Source organism: Apodemus sylvaticus, chromosome 4 (genome assembly GCF_947179515.1).
Source record: "Apodemus sylvaticus chromosome 4, mApoSyl1.1, whole genome shotgun sequence".
In the NCBI taxonomy this organism is placed as follows: Eukaryota; Metazoa; Chordata; class Mammalia; order Rodentia; family Muridae; genus Apodemus; species Apodemus sylvaticus.
In genome coordinates this window covers 148,100-172,737 of record NC_067475.1, presented here as the reverse complement: position 1 = coordinate 172,737, position 24,638 = coordinate 148,100, and the positions used below count along the sequence as shown (strand labels likewise).

The following is a 24,638-nucleotide window of genomic DNA, read 5'->3' as shown; positions in this document are numbered from 1 at the left end:
AACTCCATTCTATTGTAAATTATAACTTTCCACTTTTATAATAAAGGATTTAATTACAACTCTATGTCACGTATTAAAATATATGTAATACATGTTTTCAAGACCCAGCCCATGTCTCTATATGTGAAATTTTTCAAGTTATCAGTGAATATACTAAATGATGTTATGTTTTTTAAATAAAAATATGTGAAAAGCCTTTTTATAATTCATGAAAATGCAATCAATTATCATAATTATTTTTGAAGAAAATATTTTTCAAATGTATACTATACTAGGTTGTTTGCAGTTTACTAAATCTAAAAAGAATGTCATATTGCAATAATTATACCTTTTTTCCAAATTAATTTGAGATACTGAACAATGAAAAAGTAAAATATACTGTTATCATACCCTTAGGACTCACTGGATATCAGGTGTAAAACATATCAAAATCCTAGCCTCTTATAGTTCCAGAGAGAACTCTTCTTTACTGCCTTGTACTCCAGAGATCCCCTTTGATGTGCTTCTGGCCTAATTTTCCAAGACATAAATCTCAACCTGTTTCTTTTTAGAAAATATGTTATTTCACTTTGAAGACTAAAAATTTTCAGGCCAAGGCCACATTTGCTATTATGAAATTCCAGAGATGTATTCAAAAATCTAAACACCTGTATGCATATGAAGTGATCCATATTATAGACCATAGTTTCATTCTATAAGACTTTTATTTCAAATGATGCTGCCATTCATCAGGAAATGAGACATTAAGGTCAAGCTCTCAGGAAGACACAAAGACACTTCCCATGCCTGTAAAGCAGGTACATGAATATTTGCAATGTCAGGGACATTTAATACTTAATCCTATATTAATGGCCTTAGAAAATAATTAAACCTTTAGATTTTTAAAACAAAAGTTATATTCCAATCATTGTTTGCTACTTTTACACTGATTATCACCTAAGCTCACTTAGATCTGAGGCTCAGGGAAGAACAGTCAAGGTGGTAGTAGTGGTCAGGAGAAGAAGCAATATGTTAGATATGGTGGTCCATGTCTATATTCCTAGCACTATGGAGATGGTGGCAGGAGGACTAATAGATTCAGTCTCTGCTACACAGAGCTTGTGAGTTCAAGATTTGTCTGTGCTTGCCTATTTAAAAAGAAGAAGCAATATTTCAATGTTAAGCTTTTACAAATTTCTTTCTAGAATCTAGAATATTACATTGCAGCATACTTTTGTATTATAGGCAATTGAGAAGAATATATGTCTCCCACCTCAATCTTTCTTTTTGATTTTTTTTGGTTGTTGTTGTTGAGATGAAGGCTTGAATTCATAATCCCAGCAATCCTCTATACAAGACATCTTTGAATACTAGGATTACCTACCTGTATGAGCCACCATTCCTGGCTTTGAACTTCCTTATTTGCAGCAGAACAATGTCAAACCAAAATTAAATTGTCCTAGGAAACCTGACTTGATGACAGAAAGACAACTCCACACCCAAGCAAACTTCACTGGTCCCTTCTTTCTCATTTATTTGAAGGGTCAAGGCCAACAACATGTTATAGACAAAGGTTAACGGAGAAAAAAGTATTACAGTATCATTTGATTGTATTTAACATGATCAGATGGCTTCAAAAAGACTCAGGAACATAGCACAATGACATGTCTGTAATTCCAACACTAGGGATTTAAAGACAGGGGGAATCAGGAGTTCAAGGCTTCTCTCAGCTTTGAAGCAAGTTTAAGGCTAGCCTGGGTTTCATGAGACCCAAAAGATAAAAAACAAAACAGAAATAAGGATTCAGGTGAAGCTGTCTATTTTCATACTTAGTTTTGATGGAGAATAGACAACTATAAAGAAACATGAATAGAAATCTAGATCTAGCCATGATGGCAGAAGGAAGACATACAACCTGATCTATGTACAAACATGCTTCTTTAGCCTCTGTGTAACATTCATTCCTGGTTCAGGACAGGAACCTCTGAGAAAAGAGAAAGCTCTTTTGGAGTTTTATAGCTTACTTTGGGAAAAAATAATTCAAAGTTTTATGATTTGCTGTGAGAAGGGGATTTATTTCCATAACTCGATTAAAGGGAGCAGTGGGTTGGAAGTTAATAAAGAGTAATCAGAGATACTTCAGAAACCTTTATAATCCTTTAGATAAAAGAACTTCTAGCATGCCAAGCTGCCCCCACACACTTCTAGAATTATTTTCTGAAACCCTATACACTTTAAAGAACAAAAACATCAGCAACAGCAAAAATTTTTTATTATGAGTTTCATATCATGCACCCCAGTCCCCAGTCCATTCATCTCTCTGCTCCCTTTGTATCTGGCCTCTTTGTTTTCAATATCCCCACCAAAAGAAAATAAAAAATGAAAATAAAAAAATAAACTAAACAAAATAAAGCATAGAGAATATCTCATCTTGGAAGCTGTAGTGTGTCACAAGTGAGTCCTGATCTTTTTTTTTTTTTTTTTGGATTTGTTTTTTTTCGAGACAGGGTTTCTCTGTGTAGCCCTGGCTGTCCTGGAACTTACTCTGTAGACCAGGCTGGCCTCGAACTCAGAGATCCGCCTGCCTCTGCCTCCCAGAGTGCTGGGATTACAGGCGTGCGCCACCACCGCCCGGCTGAGCCCTGATCTTTTAAAGGCTCACTTATCATTATTAAAAGTAATTAGTTTTCCTATAAATGCTATTATCCTCATTTAAAGATGGTATATATTAATTTCTAGCTGCAGAGTTTTTTCTTGGTAATGATGGGATTTATATGCTAATGTACCAGCAGACTGGCTAGAACATACAAGGACTCTATAAATGTTTTCTGAATAGTAAGTAATTGAGAGGAGGCCTTTCACCTGTCCATGTATCACCTGTTACATGGTAACATTGTTCCTCATCCAAGTTTTGGGAGTGGGATGATCATGGCTGTACCAATACAGCATTAATGTCAACAAGTACTAGTTAATAATATGTAAATAATACTTAAACATTTAAAGTGTTTATTTTTGCTTCTTAAAGAAGAAACAAAGATAGAGATAGGTACAGAAAGAGAGACAGGGGTTGATAGGAAGAGAGGGAGTGACAGAGGGAGGAAAGGAAGAAGGGAGGAAGAGGGGGGAAGCAAGGGAGAGAGAGAGATCTTTTAGGCCTCTGCAAAAACTGCAAATAGTGCAAATACTCCTACATCCTTCACACCTAGGGCTGACCTTTAGAAGTGAACATTCCATTTCAAGCAAGACAATTATCTAGCAAATCTTGAAAGTATTTCTTGACTACACTGGATGGGCAGATAGCCAGACCTACCTGAGGCCAGTAGAGTCTGTCACTTAACACCTCAGTCTCTGGAACGATATCCTTGTACCCCAGGAGGCCTAGGAAGTTTTAAGAGCATTATAAGAGCTTGTTTCACAAAAGCAGAGCTTTTATGTACAGGGAGGACAAAAGGTGTGTGTGTGTGTGTGTGTTTAAACATTTTTTTACCATAAAATAGTGAATAACACTGACATAATGAATTCATGTTATAGGAATGCCATGTCTCTTCTGTTTTCTACTTATTTTTAATTAATTATTTACTACTGTGTGTGTGTGTGTGTGTGTGTGTGTGTGTGTGTGTACATGCTGACCTATATGCCACTGCACAAGTATAGAAGACAAGAGACTCCTTTCAGTAGTCAAGAGTTTGTACTCAACAAAGTTTGAAAATCTGGATAAAATGTACAACTTTCTAGATACATACCAGGTGCCAATGTTAAAATAGGATCAGATAAACTATCTTAATAGTCCCATAAGTCCTGAGGAAATAGAAGCAGTACTTAATAGTCTCTCATCAAAAAAGAGCCCAGGACCAGATGGGTTTAGTGGGGAATTCTATCAGATCTTCAAAGAAGAGCTAATACTGATACTCTTCAAACTATTCTATGAAATAGAAACTTGGGGACTACTACCCAACTCATTCAATGAAGCCACAATAATGCTTATACCTAAACCAAATAGAGACCAAACAAGGAAGGAGAACTTCAGACCAATCTCCCTCATGAACATTGATGCAAAAATACTCAACAAAATTAGGGCCAACTGAATCCAAGAATGCATCAAAACTATAATTCACCATGATCAGGAAGGCTTCATCCCAGGAATGCAGGAATGGTTCAATATATGAAAATCCATCAATGTAATCCACTACATAAACAAACACAATGAAAAAACCATATGGTCATTTCATTAGATGTTAAAAAGGCTTTTGATAAAATGCAGCATCTCTTCCTGATAAAAGTCTTGGAGAGATTGGAAATCCAAGGCCTATACCTAAACATAGTGAAAGCAATATACTGCAAACCAAGAGCCCACATCAAATTAAACGGAGAGAAACTTAAAGCAATCCCACTAAAATCGGGGACCAGACAAGGCAGCCCACTCTCTCCCTATCTATTCAATATAGTACTTGAAGTCCTAGCCAGAGCAATCAGACAACAAAAGGAAGTCAAAGGTATACAAATTGGAAAGGAAGAAGTCAAAATATCACTATTTGCAAATTATATGATTGTATACTTAAGCAACCCCAAAACTTCCACCAGAGAACTCCTAAAGCTGATAAACAACTTCAGCAAAGTGGTTCGCTACTCTCTTGACCGAGAGAACCCCACAAAATCATGCAAATCAAGAGATTCAAACCTTAATGTTCACTTTAAGAACACTCGGGAAATTGCCAAGCCATCAAGGGTATGCATATCCGCAAAGCCACCAAGTACCTGAAGGATGTCACCTTAAAGAAACAGTGTGTGCCATTCCGGTGGTATAATAGTGGAGTCAGTCCGTGCGTCCAGGCCAAAAAGTGGGGCTGGACACAGGGATGGTGGCCAAAAAAAAGTGCTGAATTTTTGCTGCACATGCTTAAAAATGCAGAGAGTAATGCTGAATTTAAGGGTTTAGATGTAGATTCTCTAATCATTGAACACATTCAGGTGAACAAGGCACCTAAGATGCACAGACCAGAGCTCATGGCCAGATTAACCCATACATGAGCTCCCCCTGCCACATTGAGATGATCCTCACTGAGAAGGAACAGATCGTTCCAAAACCAGAAGAGGAGGTTGCACAGAAGAAAAAGATATCCCAGAAGAAACTGAAGAAACAAAAACTCATGGCACAGGAATAAATTAAGCACAAAATAAATGCAGATAAAGTAAAAAAAAAATGGGGTATAGAGCTAAATAGGGAATTCTCAACTGAGGAAACTTTGGGCATCAGTGGGAGGAGTGGTCCTTGATCAGGTAAAGACTCAATAGATGCCCCAACAAAGCACCTAAAGAAATGTTCAGCTTCCTTAGTTATCAGGGAAATGCAAATCAAAACAACACTGAGATTCCACCTCACACAGGTCAGAATGACTAAGACGAAAAACTCAGGGGAAAGAAGATGCTGGAGAGGATGTGGGGAAAGAGGAACACTTCTCAATTGTTGGTGGGATTGCAAGCTGGTAAAAACACTCTAGAAATCAGTTTGGTGATTCCTCAGAAAATTAGACATAGTACTACCTGAGGACCCAGCTATACCTCTCCTGGGCATATACAGAGGAATGTCCTTCAACAGAGGAATGGATACAGAAACTGTGTTATATATACACAATGGAGTACTATTCAGCTATTAAAAACAATGAATTCATGAAATTCGTAGGTAAATGGATAGAACTAGAAAGTATCATCTTGAGCGAGGTAACCCAATCACAAAAGAATGCACCTGATATGCACTCACTGCTAAGTGGATGTTAGCCCAAAAGCTCAAAATAAGTTACAATTCACAGACCACAGGAAACTCAAGAAGGAGGACTGAAGTGAGGGTGCTTTGGTTCCTCTGAGAAAAGGAACAAAATACAGGAGCAATAAAGGTGACAAATTGTGGAGCAGAGACTGAAGTAAAGGCCACCCAGTGACTGCCCAACCTGGGGATTCATTCTATAGTAGCCAAACCCCTGACTCTATTATGGACGACAAGAAGTTCATACCAAAAGGGAGCATTCCATGGTTTCTCCAGAGGGTCCCTGCCAGAGCCTTACACATACAGAGGCAGATGCTAACAGCCAACCATTGGTCTGGGCATGGGGTCCCCAATGGAAAAGTTGGAGGGTGGTTAGGAGGAGCAGAAGTGGTCTATAGCCCCATGGGAATAACAACGATGTAGGCCACCAGGACACCTCAGGACTCCCAGGGACTAAACCATAAAACAAGGGGTACATATGTTTTCAACCAAAAATATGACAAATGCCTTGTCAGGCATCAGTGGGAGGAGTGGTCCTTGATCAGGTAAAGGCTCAATAGATGCCCCAACAAAGGGAAATTGGAGGGGGAAGGGGGAGGGGAGGGGAGGGAGTGGGGAGGGAGCAGGGAGGGGGAAGGGAGGGAGAGTGGATCTGGTAGAGGGGATATACTTGGAGGCAGGGGGTGGGAGGAGGAGTTGGGGGTTTTCGGGGAGAGGGGGAAACCAGGAAAGGTTTTACCGTTTGAAATGTAATGATTATATTCAATAAAATTTTTAAAAAATTGACTATTTCATGGACAATTATACAGATAAAATGGTAGCTATAAAAAACCTTTCTAAATTAATTGAAGGTGGAATTAAAAACATTTTGTGAAAGAATCAGAGATTTACGTGGAAAATATTTCTGATAAAATAGAAGAAATATATAGAAAAATATGTTAAAATTGAAGATTATCATGAAAAATAATGCAGATAAAATGGTAGATATAAAAAACATTACTAAATTAATTGAAAGAGGAATTAAAAACATTTTCTGAAAAAATTGAAGATTTACATAAAAACTATTTCTGTTAGTCTATGTCTTTTTGTTGGGCAATTGAGTCCATTGATGTTAAGAGATATTAAGAAATAGTGATTGCTGCTTCCTGTTATTTTTAATATTATTTTTATGTTTGTGTGGGTATCTTCTTTTAGATTTGTTGGAAGAGATTACTTTCTTGTGTTTTTTAGGGTGTAGTTTCCTTTTTTGTGTTGGTGTTTTCCATCTATTATCCTTTGTAGGGCTGGATTTGTAGAAAGATATTACGTAAGTTTGGTTTTATCATAGAATATCTTGGGTTTTCCATCTATGGTGATTGAGAGTTTTGCTGGGTATAATAGTCTAGTCTGGCATTTGTGTTCTCTTAGGGTCTGTATGATATCTGCCCAGGATCTTCTAGCTTTCATCATCTCTAGTGAGAAGTCTGGTGTAATTCTGATAGGTCTGCCTTTACAAGTTACTTGCCCCTTTTCCTTTACTGCTTTTAATATTCTTTCTTTGTTTAGTGCATCTGGTGTTTTAATTACTATGTGACAGGAGGACTTTCTGTTCTGGTCCAGTCTGTTTGGAATTCTGTAGGCTTCTTGTATATTCATGGGCATCTCTTTATTTAGGTTAGGGAAGTTTTCTTCCATAATTTTGTTGAAGATATTTACTGGCCCTTTAAGTTGGAAATCTTCGCTCTCTTCTATACCTATAATCCTTAGGTTTGGTCTTCTCATTGTGTCCTGGATTTCCTGGATGTTTTGGGTTACACGTTTTTTGCATTTTGCATTTTCTCTTACTATTGAGTCAATGTTCTATGGTATCTTCAGCACCTGAGAATCTTTCTACTATCTCTTGTATTCTGTTGTTGATGCTTGCATCTCTGACTCCTGAATTCTTTCCAAGGATTTCTATCTCCAGAGTTGTCTCCCTTTGTGATTTCTTCATTGTTTGTACTTCCACTTTTAGATCCTGGATGGTTTTGTTCAGTTCCTTCGCTTGGTTGTTTGTGTTTTCCTGTAATTCTTTAAGGGATTTTTGTATTTCCTCTTTAAGGGCTTCTGCCTGTTGGCCCATGATCTCCTGTATTTCTTTAAGGGAGTTAAGTCCTTCTTGAAGCCCTTTATCAGCATCATGAGATAGGATTTTAAATCCAACTCTTGATTTTCGGGTGTGTTTGGATATCCAGGACTTGCTGTGGTGGGAGAACTGGGTTCTGATGTTGGCAAGTAGCCTTGGTTTCAGTTGGTAGGGTTCTTGTGTTTGCCTTTTGCCATATGGTTATCTCTGGTGCTAGTTGGTCTTGCTGTCTCTGGCTGGAGTTTGTTCCTCTTGTGGGCCTATAAGCCTGTGTCCATATTCTTGGGGGACCAGCTCTCTTCTGTCAGGGACTGTGCACAGTCTGGCAATGGGAACACTTCTGTCTCAGTTGTTCCACTGATTGTCTGCCCTGTGCACTCATAACTGTTCCCCTCCAGAGAGAAGGTGGAGATCTCACCTCTGTGCTCAGAAGTGAAAGTGCTGCTGGGAGATCACTCTCTCCTGGCAGGCCTTACACAGAAAGCTGTGGAGTTGCCTGGCCCACTGGTGTAAATGGCAGGGGGAAGACTTCTGTCCCAGCTGCTCCACCGATCCACTGATCATATAGAGCCTTTTCACAAAGGCAGCATAGCCTCTACTATTTTTGAAAAATACAGGCCAGGTGCTATGTCCATTACCACAGTTCCAAGTGCTAGGTATTATAATACTAATGTTACAGATGGAAAAAACATTAGGAATGAGGATCATATACTACTTCAAGATCATATACTCTTAATAACTGAACTGTGTGTCAAACCAAGTAGTCTGTCTTCAGTATACACTGAAGTTACCACTGTCTCAATGAACCAGAACCATCAAAATTTTAGATAATAGATCTCCAAGATTTGCAAGCTCTGTCTTCGGCTCTCTTGACCTGTCCAGCAGGTCCAGTTATTCCAGGGTCTCGAAAAGGCACTACCTGAGGGTCAAAAATGGGGGGGAGAGAAAAGGGAAGCCAAGCACGCTAAGAAAGACAAGTCAGTCTGGGCTGTGTCAAGGCTTCATTTAATGTCGGGGAGGTAAGTGGGTTTTAAGGCTTACAGAGAAGGAATTAACCTTTACACCAGACAAAGGAGGGAAGGGCAGAGACACCCCTAGCGATGGAAGCAGGAAGCAAGGAGGTCATCCAGGTGAGGACACCCGGAGTTAATGCCTGCAGGAACATTCCACAGTTAGGGCAGGAACATCTTGTGGTATTCTCAGGAATCTTCTCGCACTGATAGCTCATGGGGAAGGCTCTAGTTAATTGTTCTCAAATTTTAGCAGCCACCACCTTAGGGCCATGAGTAAGCATTAAATCTGAATAGCTCAGGACAGCTTCCCACACTCTCTTCCACCAATCAGGCTGTTAGCCTTAGATTTATTTTGCCTAGCTTGTCATAATTTCCTATGTACACCCAGAAAAGAACTTGAATTTGTGATCCTCCTACCTCAGATATACAAGCTGCTGGGATGATAGGTTTGTAAAATCATGCCTAGTTGTATTTTTTTTTCTTTTTGACAATCTCTCTAGGATATTCTAAAATTACTCACATTCTGCAGAACAGTTTATGTACTGCAAAGGAACACATTCTACTGGATAATCTAAGATATATTTCAATTCCCCCTCACCCCAAGAACCAAGTTTTACCTCTTTGGCAGCAATACCATACCCCATCAATAGGAAAGCACTGTCAAAGATTTCTATGAGAACTTTTATTTTGATATTGTAAAATGTAATATGAAACAGACTTTCCCAAATTGCTACAAGGCAATATGGTAAGGAAAGAATTTCAATCATTTCCCCCAGTTTCTGAGGTTATGTGTTAAAGCAGTGGCTGTGGGGGTGTTTGTGAAAAATGGAAATTGAATGCCAAACTGACTGCCCTCAGCTAAAGATTACTGTTGCACCTATTAAGGAAAGTTAGTTTTCAATTATGTGTGCTAATGAGGTTCAGGAACAAGGTAGGTTATTGAAATCAATCTACAAAGAATTCCCAAAACTCATTTATAAAATATTTCAAGCTTCTTCTTGAGCTTATGAACATGAAAGAACCATACCTAAATAATTGGTCACCTTCTATTGTTTCCAGTCTTAGAGATAGAGGGATGAGCCATTACCTTGGTCAGTTGGTGTATTCACTTCTTTTGTTCCCCGAGTCAGGCACTCATGATATCCCTTTCCTGAGTTATCCAGTTGGTGCCTGGATCTATGTATGGCAGAACCATTCCTACATTTCCATTTTGAAGATGCTAAACTTTATGACCAGGAAATGGAAGCCAGGTTTTGAACCTGTTGTTTGAGTCAGTTATTTCTAATTCCAAGTATAATTATTTATGTGCTCTACAAAGTCTTGTTAAAAAGTTGGAAAGAGGGCTAGAGAGATGGTTTGGCAGGTTAAGAGAACTTGGTACTCTTGCAGAGTATCTAGTTTCAGTTCCCAGCACACATGTAGCTACTAACAACCATCTGTAACTACAACTTCAGAGGATCCAATGCCTACTCTTGGCATCTTCAGGCACTGCACAGAGACAAACATGTGGGCAACATACACACACACACACACACACACACACACACATACTTTTTCATTTTTGAAGTTAGGTAAATTTAAAAAAATGTCAAGTTAGAATAACCTGGCTTGCTAATCAAATATTTATAATTTTTATTTTAAGTTAGATAAACTTGTTTTGTTCCTTTTTAAGAATGTGTCTATAAGAAACATTCCCTCCTTTCTTCCTCCTTTTCTTTCTCTTCCTACATTCCTTCCCCCACATCATTCCATTTCTTTCTTTGTATTTTGTTAGAACCTCACTATGTAGTCCAAGCTGGTCCCTGGCAGCCTCCAGAGTGCTCAGATTACACCTTTGTTCCAAAAGAACTGGTGATAGAACTACTGTGAAAACTACATAAGGTAAAAGTCTCCGACAAAGATTCTTAAATTTTGTTATAGTTACCTCATAAGCACATTATAAGTTGAAATTTTGCATGTAATATACCTGCCTTCTTAGGAGCATGTGGTGTCATGGAGGGTTGGTATTATCTTTATGACCTCAGTCTGAGCTGACCAGTATAGGAGTGGCTCTGTACTGTTCTACCACCACCCAGCTTTCCAAGAGAAACCAAATCGATGGAAAAGGTCAAATTCAAGGCATGGTTTCTACTGAATGCACATTATGTTAGTACCATGTAGTAGTAATTTAAGCCATCACAAATTGAGGACTAGCTGTATATCTTGTTTCTGGTCAGTTTGATCCTTGCAAAATATTCATTAAACTTTTGTCCTATATTATCTTACTCTGTTAACTATATTTTAAGACATTTTCCCAGTCATCGTAGATGAATTATAACAATATTTAATATACATAATATAATCTATAGCATATACATTAATACATAATACTAACTATATATAATAATATAAATAATATATAACAGTATATATAACATATATAAGATATAAAGATAGATAGATGATAGATAGATAGATAGATAGATAGATAGATAGATAGATAGATAGATAGATGATAGATAGATAGGGTACTGGGAATATAGCTTACCGGAAGAGCACTTGCCTCACATGGACAGGGCCCTGATTCAGTCATCAGTACTGCATGTATATACATGTGAGCACACACACATACAAACACACATACTTTACATACTTTACATAATTTTGCTCATAAAAGTAGTACTCTAGATTGCTTTCTATAACTGTGATAAATACCATGATCAAAAGCAACTAGGGGAGGAAAACATTTATTTTATTTTATAGCTTACAATCCATCCTGAATGGAAGTCAGGGCAATTTCTAAAACAGAGACCATAGAGGGCATGTTGTTTATTGGCTTATTTTTCATATCTCTTCAACTTTCTTTTTTAAATAACTCAGGACCACCTACCTAGGGGTTACACAATGGGGTGGTCTTTCCCATATCAATCATTAATTAAGTAAATTTCCCACAGACCTGCCTACAGGTAACCTGATATAAGCTATTCTTCAATTAAAGTCCCTTCTTCCCAGACGATTCTATATGTTGTTTTGACAACATATAGAATTGTCAAAAATTCTATAGTAATTAGGAAAATTTTCAGTTCTCACAGTTGTATCTTTTTAGTGTGTGAGGCTATATAGCTGGCACAGTGCTGTAAAGCTAACACGGTTTGTTTCAGACTTTCATGCATCACCCAAAGAGCAAGGATTTGAGTGTTCAGTAGTGTTATATCTCACCATGGAAGGCTCTGCTAGATGCCATCATCTTGAGTATTGATTTTGTTTTCTATTAGTTTGAAAAGGTAACTAAATTTACCTTTCTAATTTTATGACTTTGGGAAAAACAACAAAAATAGATAAGTAAAATAGTGACATGTTAGAGAGTATCTTCCAAATGACAGGTTACTGGCCTCAAATGCTTGCTAGATTTAAACTTCTAATATTAGAGTTTAATATGTCTAGGTAAGGAGAAAAATCACAAAATAAAAGGCCATACAGGGAACACTGGGAGAAGTCCATCTTCTCAGACTCTGCCCTAAACAAGAATAATAAGTTGTGAGGCATGAAAGACATAAAGAATTCTCAGAAAATTTCTAATCGTCATAAAAAATTGTTGCTGTTACTCAGGGCTCAGGAACTAAAGGAAAGTTCAGAGGTGAGGCTTACACAGACTTTTCACTCAAGAAAGGAATGCCAAAACTCTTTCATTTTGACTAGAGGCATAATTTTCAAAAAAATCAAAAATTGTTTGTTTTGTTTTAAGATTGGGTCCCTCAGTGCAGACTTAACTGGTGTTGAATTCACTGTAACCTTTCTTTCCTCAGCCTCCCAAATGCTGGGATTATAGGAATGTATCACCATACCTTACAATAGAGAGTAAGTTTCTTGAAGATTGAGATATCTGTTTTATTCTTACTCTCAACCCCTTTACCTGGCCTGATTTGAGTGTCAGACTGGTGAATGAAGCTACCTTGGATTCCTTACCCAGATACCTCCAGTTAGCACAGCTGGTGTTGCTTTAAACCATGAAAATTTGGGTAAGTTTCTCATGAAGCAACAGGTAACAGAAATAGTATGATTTCCCTAGTGGAACTTCAGCTTCCATGTTGGTACCTTTTGTCTTCTCTCTTAAGTAACAGTCATCTATTTTTGTCTTCACTAACCATTATTCTGCCATCTTCTCCATTCTCAGATTTTCAAGAATGGTCAAGGGTATTATAAAGAAGGATTTGGCCTTTATACATTGTCTTCTACATTTATACAAGTGGGATGACTACACATATGTACACACAAAAAAATATTTAAAACTCTGAAGGCCTGAGGCTATAGCTCAGTGATAGAGTAGCTACATAAAGCCTTGGATTAAATCCCTATATCATGACAAACAAAGAAACACCCCTCATTTGCTTGTCAATACAGAAAGGGTAATCTGGACTCTACCTATAGACCAAGTATGAAAAATGCACTGTTTCAGTGGTTTGCTTGCATTAGGCTAAACTTAGTGGTTCTCAGCCTGTGGGTCCTGATATATGACTCCTTTGGTATCATATATCAGAAATCCTGCATATCATATATTTACATTACAGTTCATAACAGTAGCAAAATTACAGTTATAAAGTAGCAATGAAATAATTTTATGCTTGAGAGTCACCACAACATGAGGAACTGTATTAAACAGTTGCAGTATTGGGAAAGTTGAGAACCGCCAGGTGATGGTGGCTCACACCTGTAATCCCAGCACTGTGGGAGGCAGAGGCAGGCAGATTTCTGAATTTGAGGCCAGCCTGGTCTACAGAGTGAGTTCCAGGACAGTCATGGCTATACAGAGAAACCCTGTCTCCAAAAAAAAAAATCCAAAAAAAAAAAATTGAGAACCATTGAAAAGGAATGAAAAATGACATTAATTAATACCAGTAAACAATAGTGAAAAATTCACTTACACCGGTAATACACTTCCTTTTCTAGAAAGTGATAAAGTATATCTATACACTCACTAATAGGCCTTTAAATGTGTGTATATATATATATGTGTATGTAATATATATATATATATATATTACACGTATGTTTTATAGTATGAGTTTATGGGCATCATACATATGTAGAGGTCCATAAGAGGAGAAAAGATTCTCAAATCGCCTAAAATTGAAACTACAGGCAATTTCCAGCTCATGTGGGTGCTGGGAACTCTATCCTGTTCAAGAATAGTAAGTGCTCTTAACTTCCGAATCTTCTCTTTGGTTGCTACTATGGCTATTTTTGTTCTACTTCTTTTTCTAGAGGATATAATATTGCTAGGTAGCCTAGGCTGGCTTCAAACTTGCAAGGCATTAGAGGCCTTTACCAGCAACCCTGGGTCCTAACTTTAATGTCTTTTCCAACCAATATTTTACTAAAAGAAAAACAAAAGAAGTAACAACCTTTTAACCAAAATGCACCACATTTTGTGGTCCTTATGCCAGAAATATTAAGTATAAGTCCTTATTTTAATTTTATTTACGTATTTGCTTTTCACTTGTTAATGACTTGTGATCAGTCTCCAAGCCATGTGCATTTTTAAAAGATTTATTTATTTTATGTATATGAGTACATGTCTCATATACATAAAATAAATATGCTCTCTTTCATGTTCTCTTTCTCTAAGAGAACATCTGAACAAAAGGAATTTGGCTCTCTAGCTTCCCTCTCTGTCTCCCTCTTTCTTCCTCTCTCCCTCTCTCCCCCTCTCTCCCTCTTTCCCTCTGTCTCCTTCTCTCCCTCTCTCCCTCTCTATCCTCCCTGCTTCTCTCCACGTGTTCCACCAGCCTCTTCCCTTCTTTCTCTCCTCCCTCTCTCTCTCTCTCTCTCTCTCTCTCTCTCTCTCTCTCCTCTCTTTCTCTGCCTCTACTCTCTTCTCAACCCTCCTTCTCATACCCCAAAATGAGCTTAATTTCATACTAAAAAAAAAAAAAAAGGAATTTGACATTCCAGAGGATTCAAAATCCTTAGGGTCAAAAACAGATCCCCAAATTTAGTGGTCTAAGTAAGATGGAATTGTAAGATGCTTTCTTCTAGTATTCTATTAGACAGCCTGGGTAACAGTTCTATTCAACAAAATATCAGAATTACACCCTGTTATTCCATCAAACTCTACCAAGGCAGTACATCTTAAATGTTAACATCCCTTTAGGTTACCAGTAGATTGTGCTACACTGCAGATTCTAATTGAGTAAGCCTGGAATGGGCCCAGAAATACAAGTGCTGCTACTCTATGGACCACACTCTGAATACCAAGGCCCAGGTACATTGACATCTGAAGGACCAAAGTTGGGGGTGACAGAAATAACTACATTTTGGTTTTCTGGAAAGGACATAAGTTCAAGTAAGAATTTTCTTTAAGCAAATAATATAGAAACAATATAGCTTCTCACATAAAGTAGTCAAAGATTTAGTAACATGGCTCAGGTGGCTTCAAGGGGGTAGAATATATTCAATCTCTAGTATAATAGCACATAAAGGGAAAAGCTACTGTCTCCCTAGAAAATGAAAACTTAGAATACAGTTAGCAGTCCATGCCACAAAAGAAATCAATAACTTATAATTAAATGACAGAAGAAAAGTATAACAATAATAAGTAGACTCAGCTTTAAAACTTGTGAAACAGCTTTATTTTAGCAAAAAGAAATTAGATCTAAAGTGTGATAGCATTCCCATAGCCTTGACATTTTGGTTGTAACCCTAGCCTTTGATGCCTGAGCCACCACCTCTCCAGTCCCAACTGTCAAGACAGTTATGCAAAATATTAAGATAATTTAAAAATTAATTTGAAACTTCTGCATTCTCTCCCTGTGGCCAACAATTCATCTAGGATACATTTGAAAATGTGTTTGTTTCTAACTATATGAAACATTGTTCAGCCCCTTGAATATGTCCATTTTAATCCAATAAACAGTTTCAAATAAGGAAATTTGCATGAGCTCTGATATTGCTTCTACACTAATCTTATTACTCAGCATACTTTGCCTAAACAAAGTCAATTTGTACACAGTGGTTTTACTAGCACTTGTACACTTTACAACTAGGTTAAGTGAATGATCAGCCTGGATAAATATCTTTAAGTCCTAAGACTTAAAAGACTTACTGACGGCCACAGCAATCCATCTCCAGGAAGTGGAAGAGGCCAGGTGTGCACCCAGAGGCAGACTGGGAGCACACAACTTGCTCCGGTGGGTCAGCACCACAGAGCTTAGGTTCCAGTCCTGAGGCCTCTGGCGGGAGCCTTCAAATCTCCGCTTCTGGATCCAGAACAGCCTGGGCTACAACACCACATCTCCAGGCCCTGCAAGAGGCCAGAGGGGCACCCAGGAGGCCAGCTGGGAGGAGTCAGTGTACACTGGTGAGTTCAGCAGGCCCCAGGCTGGATCCTTCAGGTGTCTGCTTCAGGATCTGAAGAGCCTGGGCCATAGCACCCTGTCTCCAGGCAGTGCAGGAGGTCAGCTGTGCACCAGAGGCCAGCTGTGAAGAGGCAGCTTGCACTAGTGAGTCCAGCATTGACAAGACCAACTAACACCAGTGAGAACTAGATGGCAAAAGGCAATCAGGAATGTCATTAACAGAAATCAAGGCAATATGGCAGCATCTGAACACAATTCTCCTTTAACAGCATGTCCTGGATACCGCATCACACCAGAAAAACAAGATTTGGATTTAAAATCACTGGTCATGATTCTGGTACAGGAACACATGAAGGACATACTTAAAGAAATTCAGGAGAAAATGGATCAAAAGTTAGAAGCCCTTACAAGGGAAACACAAAAATCATTGAAAGAAATTCAATAGAATACAAAAGCCAGTAAGGAGGAAATGCAAAAATCACTTAAAGAAATACAGGAGAACTTTGGTCAACAGGCTGAGGTCATGAAAGAGGAAACACAAAAATCTCAGGAAGTTACAGGAAAGCACAAACAAGAAAGTGCAGGAGCTAAGCAAAACCATCCAGGATCTAAAATCAGAAGTAGAAACAACTAAGAAAACTCAAAGGGAGACAACTTTGGAGATAGAAAACCTTGGGAAGAAATCAGGGGACATAGATGCAAATATCAACAACAGAATACAAGAGATAGAAGAAAGAATCTCAGATGCTGAAGATACCATAGAAACCATGTACTCAACAGTTAAAGAAAATGCAAAATGCAAAAGCTTGTAACCAAAACATCCAGGAAATCCAGGACACAATGTGAAGACCAAACCCAAGGATTATAGGCATAGATGAGAGTGAAGATTTACAACTTAAAGGGCCAGCAAATATCTTCAATAAAATTATGGAAGAAAACGTCCCTAACCTAAAGAGAGAGATGCCCATGAATATACAAGAAGCCTACAGAACTCCAAACAGACTGGACCAGAACAGAAATACCTCCCGTCACATAATAATCAAAACCCCAAATGTACTAAACAAAGAAAGAATATTAAAGGCAGTAAGAGAAAAAGGCCAAGTAACATATAAAGGAAGACCTATCAGAATCACACAAGACTACTCACCTGAAACTATGAAAGCTAGAAGATGCTGGGCAGATCTCATGCAGACTCTAAGAGAACACAAATGCCAGCCAAAACTACTATACCCAGCAAAACTCTCAATCACCATAGATGGAGAAACTAAGTTTACCCAATATCTATCCACAAACCCAGCCCTACAAAGGATAATAGGAGGAAAACAATACAAGGAGGGAAACTTCACCCTGGAAAAAGCAAGATAGTAATCTTCTTTCATCAAACACAAAAGAAGTTAACCAATGAAATTTTAAAAATAACACCAAAAATGACAGGAAGCAATAATCACTATTCCTTAATATCTCTTAATATCAATGGGCTCAATGCACCAATAAAAAGACATAGACTAACCAACTGGATACGTAAACAGGACCCTACATTTTGCTGCATACAGGAAACACACCTCAGTGTGAAAGACAAACACTACCTTAGAGCAAAAGGCTGAAAGATAATTTTACAAGCAAATGGTCTCAGGAAAAGAGCTGGAGTAGCCATTCTACTTTCAGATAAAAATGACTTTCAACCCAAAGTCTTCAAAAGAGACTCTGAGAGACACTTCTTGCTGGTCAAAGGAAAAATACAACAAGAAGAACTCTCAATCCTGAACATCTATGCTCCAAATGCAAGGGCACCATCATTCATAAAAGAAACTCTACTAAAGCTCAAAGCACACATTGCACCTAACACAATAATTGTCGGTGACTTCAACACTGCACTTTCCTCAGTGGACCGATCAGGAAAACGGAAACTGAACAGGGACACAGTGAAACGAATTGAGGCTTTGGACCAATTAGATTTAACATATATATATAGAACATTCTATCCTAAAGCAAAAGAATATACCTTTTTCTCAGCACCTCATGGTACCTTCTCCAAAATTGACCATACAATTGGTCACAAGACAGACCTCAACAAATATAAGAAGATGGAACTAATCCCATGCCTCCTATCAGATCACTATGGAGCAAAAGTGGTCTTCAATAACAACAAAAACAACAGAAAACCCACATACACATGGAAACTGAACAATATTCTACTCAATGATACCTTGGGCAAGGAAGAAATAAAGAAAGAAATTAAAGACTTTTTAGAACTTATTGAAAATGAAGACACAACATACCCAAATCTATGGGACACAATGAAAGCAGTGCTAAGAGGAAAACTCATAGCCCTGAGTGCCTCCAAAAAGAAAATGGAGAAAGCATACACTAACAGCTTAATGACACACCTGAAAGTCCTGGAGCAAAAAGAAGCTATTTCACCCAGGAGGAGTAGAAGACAGGACATCATCAAACTCAGGGCTGAAATCAATCAAGTAGAAACAAAGAGAACCATACAAAGAACCAACAAAACCAGGAGCTGGTTCTTTGAGAAAATCAACAAGATAGATAAACCCTTAGCCAGATTAACCAAAGGGCACAGAGACAGTATACAGATTAACAAACTTAGAAATCAAAAGGGAGATATAACAACAGAAACTGAGGAAATTCCAAAAATAATCAGATCCTACTACAAAAGCCTATACTCAACACAACTGGAGAATCTGGATGAAATGGACAGTTTCCTAGACAGATATCAGACACCAAAACTAAATCAGGATCAAATAGATCATCTAAATAGTCCCATAACACCTGAAGAAATGAAAAGGGTCATAGAAAGTCTCCCAACCAAAAAAAGCATGGGAACAGATGGCTTCAGTGCAGAATTCTATCAGACCTTCAGAGAAGACCTAACACCAATACTCTTCAAACTATTCCACAAAATAGAAACAGAAGGAACTCTACCCAACTTGTTCTATAAAGCCACAATTAAGCTGATACCAAAACCACACAAAGATCCAACAAAGAAAGAGAACTCAGGCCAATTTCTCTTATGAATATTGATGCAAAAATACTTAATAAAATTCTTGCCAACTGAATCCAAGAACACATTAAAACGATCATCTACCATAATCAAGTAGACTTCATCCCAGGGATGCAGGGATGGTTCAATATAAGGAAATCCATCAATGCTATCCACTACATAAACAAACTCAAAGAAAAAAATCATCTCATTAGATGCAGAAAAAGCATTTGACAAAATTCAGCATCCTTTCATGCTAAAAGTCTTAGAAAGAACAGGAATTCAAGGCCCATACATAAACATCGTTAAAGCAATATACAGCAAACCGGTAGCCAACATCAAACTAAATGGAGAGAAAATTGAAGCAATCCCACTAAAATCAGGGACTAGACAAGGCTGTCCTCTCTCTCCATATCTTTTCTTTCTTTTTTTTTCTTTTTTTTCTTTTTTTTATTCGATATAATTTATTTACATTTCAAATGATTTCCCCTTTTCTAGCCCCCCCACTCCCCGAAAGTCCCGCAAGCCCCCTTCTCTTCCCCTGTCCTCCCACCCACCCCTTCCCACTTCCCCGTTCTGGTTTTGCTGAATACTGTTTCACTGAGTCTTTCCAGAACCAGGGGCCACTCCTCCTTTCTTCTTGTACCTCATTTGATGTGTGGATTATGTTTTGGGTATTCCAGTTTTCTAGGCTAATATCCACTTATTAGTGAGTGCATACCATGATTCACCTTTTGAGTCTGGGTTACCTCACTTAGTATAATATTCTCTAGCTCCATCCATTTGCCTAAGAATTTCATGAATTCATTGTTTCTAATGGCTGAATAGTACTCCATTGTGTAGATATACCACATTTTTTGCATCCACTCTTCTGTTGAGGGATATCTGGGTTCTTTCCAGCATCTGGCAATTGTAAATAGGGCTGCTATGAACATAGTAGAACATGTATCCTTATTACATGGTGGGGAGTCTTCTGGGTATATGCCCAGGAGTGGTATAGCAGGATCTTCTGGAAGTGAGGTGCCCAGTTTTCGGGGGAACCGCCAGACTGATTTCCAGAGTGGTTGTACCAATTTGCAACCCCACCAGCAGTGGAGGAGTGTTCCTCTTTCTCCACACCCTCTCCAACACCTGCTGTCTCCTGAATTTTTAATCTTAGCCATTCTGACTGGTGTAAGATGAAATCTTAGGGTTGTTTTGATTAGCATTTCCCTAATGACTAATGAAGTTGAGCATTTTTTAAGATGCTTCTCCGCCATCCGAAGTTCTTCAGGTGTGAATTCTTTGTTTAACTCTGTACCCCATTTTTAATAGGATTGTTTGGTTTTCTGGAGTCTAACTTCTTGAGTTCTTTATATATATTGGATATTAGCCCTCTATCTGATGTAGGATTGGTGAAGATCTTTTCCCAATTTGTTGGTTGCCGATTTGTCCTCTTGATGGTGTCCTTTGCCTTACAGAAACTTTGTAATTTTATGAGTCCATATCTTTTCAATATAGTACTTGAAGTTCTAGCTGATCAATTAGAGAACATAAGGAGGTCAAGGGGATGCAAATTGGAAAGGAAGAAGTCAAATTATCACTATTTGCAGATGACATGATAGTCTACTTAAGTGACCGGAAAACCTCCACCAGAGAACTCCTACAGCTGATAAACAACTTCAGCAAAGTGGCTGGTTATAAAATCAACTCAAGCAAATCAGTTGCCTTCCTATACTCAAAGGATAAGCAGGCTGAGAAAGAAGTTAGGGAAATGACACCCTTCACAATAGCCACAAACAATATAAAGTATCTTGGTGTGACTCTAACCAAACAAGTGAAAGATCTATACGACAAGAACTTCAGGTCTCTGAAGAAGGAAATCGAAGAAGACCTCAGAAAATGGAAAAATCTGCCATGCTCGTAGATCAGCAGGATTAATATAGTTAAAATGGCCATCTTGTCAAAACCGATCTACAGATTCAGTGCAATTCCCATCAAAATCCCAACTCAGTTCTTCACAGAGTAGAAAAAGCAATTCTCAAATTCATCTGGAATAACAAAAAACCCAGGATAGCTAAAACTATTCTTAACAACAAAAGAAATTCTGGGGGAATCAGTATCCCTGACTTCAAGCAATACTACAGAGCAATAGTGTTAAAATCTGCATGGTATTGACACAGTGACAGACAAATGGACCAATGGAATAGAATTGAATATCCAGAAATGAATCCACACACCTATGGTCACATGATCTTCGACAAAGGAGCTGAAAACATCCAGTGGAAAAAAGATAGCCTTTTCAACAAATGGTGCTGGTTCATTTGGAGGTCAGCATGCAGAAGAATGCAAATTGATCCTTTCTTATCTCCATGTACTAAACTTCACTCCAAGTGGATCAAGGACCTCCATGTAAAACCAGACACACTGAAACTAATAGAAAAGAAACTGGGGAAGACCCTAGAAGACATGGGCATGGGGGAAAAGTTTCTGAACAGATCACCAATAGCTTATGCTCTAAGATCAAGAATTGACAAATGGGACCTCATAAAATTACAAAGTTTCTGTAAGGCAAAGGACACTGTTAAAAGGACAAAAAGGCAACCATCAAATTGGGAAAGGATGTTCACCAACCCTACATCTGATAGAGGGCTAATATCCAATATATACAAAGAACTCAAGCAGTTAGACCCCAGGGAACCAAAACCCTATTTAAAAATGGGGTACAGATCTAAACAAAGAATTTTCACCTGAAGAAATTTGGATGGCAGAAAGGCACCTTAAGAAGTGCTCAACATCATTAGTCCTTAGGGAAATGCAAATCAAAACAACCCTGAGATTTCACCTTACACCAGTCAGAATGGCTAAGGTCAAAAACTCAGCAGACAGCAGGTGTTGGCGAAGGTATGGAGAAAGAGGAACACTCCTCCACTGCTGGTGGGGCTGTAAGATGGTACAACCACTTTGGAAATCAGTCTGGCAGTTCCTCAGAAAACTGGACATGACACTTCCGGAGAACCCTGCTATACCTCTCCTGGGCATATACCCAAAGGATTCCCAGCCATACAATAAAGACACATGCTCCATTATGTTCATAGCAGCCTTATTTTAATAGCCAGAGGCTGGAAAGAACCCAGATGTCCCTCAAAGGAGGAATGGATACAGAAAATGTGGTATATTTACACAATGGAATACTACTCAGCAATTAGAAACAATGAATTCACAAAATTTTTAGGCAAATGGTTTGATCTGGAAAATATCATCCTAAGTGAGGTAACCCAATCACAAAAAAATACGCATGGAATGCAATCTCTGATAAGTGGATATTAATTAGCCCAGAAGCCCTGAATACCCAAGGCACAAATCGCATAACAAATGACTCCCATAAAGAAGCATGGAGAGGGTCCTGATCCTGGAAAGGATTGATCTAGCATTGGAGGGGAATATAAGGACAGATAAAAAGGAGGAAGGTGATTGGAGAATGGATGGAGAGAAGAAGGTTTATGGGACATATGGGGAGGGGGGATCTGGGATAGGGGAAATCATTTGGAATGTAAACAAAGAATATAGAAAATAAAATATTTAAAAAAATAAAAAGACTTACTGACAATTTTTCCACTCTATCTCACTGCCCTGTCCTATTCTTAGGTAGATGTAGGGACATTGTTGTATTAATAAGACTTTTATTTTGTTTTGGTTTTGCTTTGTTTTTGTTTTTTGTTTGTTTGGTCTTGTTTTGATAACTAATTCTTCAAGGAAAGAAGCTGTTCTAAAAAGGACTCTTATGTGGAAAGTGTTAATTCAGAACAACAGGCCCAGAAAAATCTAAAAGTATTATAAAGAAAGGGGACTAAGTCATAACTTTGAAAAAAAATATTGCCTCAAACCACAGATTCAGATAAGATTTTGAATGTGATTATTCTCAAACTAACATATACAAGGTGAGGAATAAGGAGTATATAGTCAAGGTAAGGCATTTCTGATAGGACTTGAATTCCATATATCCTGTAAGGAATTTCTGAATGTGTCTTGGTTAACTTCAATATGGTAAAAAATTAATACTTAACTAAAAAGAATGGAACCAAACTTGTGATTTCACAGAACAACAAACTCCCTACTTTCCAGAAGAAGGTAATAGTAGGATACTATATAGCCAGCCTTCAGAAGCTTTTCTGTAAATTGATGAGCAGAGAAATGAAAGTCAGGGAAAGCTTTGGGGAATAATCCGGATGCTTGGGGCTCTATTTCAAATGCTAACAACCTGAAAATCTAACATTTCCTCTTTTGCCCAATACAGAAACCAAACCTACTAGGAGATCCACTTTTCAGTATTTTTCACAAGTTAAATACTTTGCTATTTATTCAGTTGCTAATTCTAGGCCCAGTGTGTCCTTTTCAAGAAGAATCAGAACCAATATTAGGCATATAAGAAGCAGAAAAGATAATCAACCAGAATAGTTATATAGATGCTACTAAACAAGGATTTGAGTTTGCTATGCCAAAGACTGTATAGCTAACTATTCACCAAATTTCTTTATATTCTGCTTAAAATATGTTCCAGTGTTTTCTGCAATTAAATGTGCTTGTGTATACAGTTGATAAAAGAATATGAAGCAAAGTGAGCCACAACAATTATAGAACTGCCCAGTGATTTCTCACTACTCTAAGATATAATTTTTGCCTTCTTTACAATTCTTCAGGTTGAATGACCATAAGCATGGGAACCTGGGATGTTAAAGTCACAAGTATAAAAAGCTTTTACACCTACATCTTTTGAATCAGCCTCTTACCAATTGGAAATATATCTGGAGTACCGACAGGCAAACATCTTTTTATTAAGTTATAGGTTGTTTATCTAGTTCTTACTCTTACTGTTTCATATAAACATGAAGAAAGACTCCTAAAAAATCAAGGCTATAAGGATCCTAGAAATTATCATATCTCTATCACTATTCAGAAAGGTATTTCATAGAAATGACTTTTCAGGCTAAAAATAGTTCTAGAAGTAGAACCTATGATGCATTTCTTACTTAGGATTAACTGAAACTGTACTAAGACTCAAAGTGCAGCTTAAAATTAGTTAATAATTGAAGAGTTCATGAGTAGGGCTCTATCCTAGGACTGAAGTAGCATCACGAGGAATTGACTCTAGTCCTTTCTTTTGCTGTTCTCCTCATGAAAATTCTGCTCTCATGCAGGCTTTCCCACTTCTGGAGGCATAAAGTCCTTTAGAATTCCTAAGACAACCACAACAATAGAGTTTGTTGTTTAAGTAATAGCTACACTTAAAACAGAAATCCTAGAAAAACTGTTTTACATCACTCCCTAGTCAATTATCCTCTCTGAACTAATTTCTAGACTAAATAGATGTCAATAATTTCAGACTCATAAGATTCAAGAGATTCAAGCTTCTGTAAGGCAAAGGACACTGTCAATAGGACAAAATAGCAACCAACAGACTGGAAAA

The 24,638-nt window shown here is 37.9% G+C and overlaps 1 pseudogene; it reads left to right on the top strand.

Annotated features, from left to right (window-relative positions):
- Positions 1–4,601: 4,601 nt before the first annotated feature.
- LOC127682523 (60S ribosomal protein L17-like) lies at positions 4,602–5,144 on the top strand (annotated as a pseudogene).
- The last annotated feature ends 19,494 nt before the right edge of the window (positions 5,145–24,638 follow it).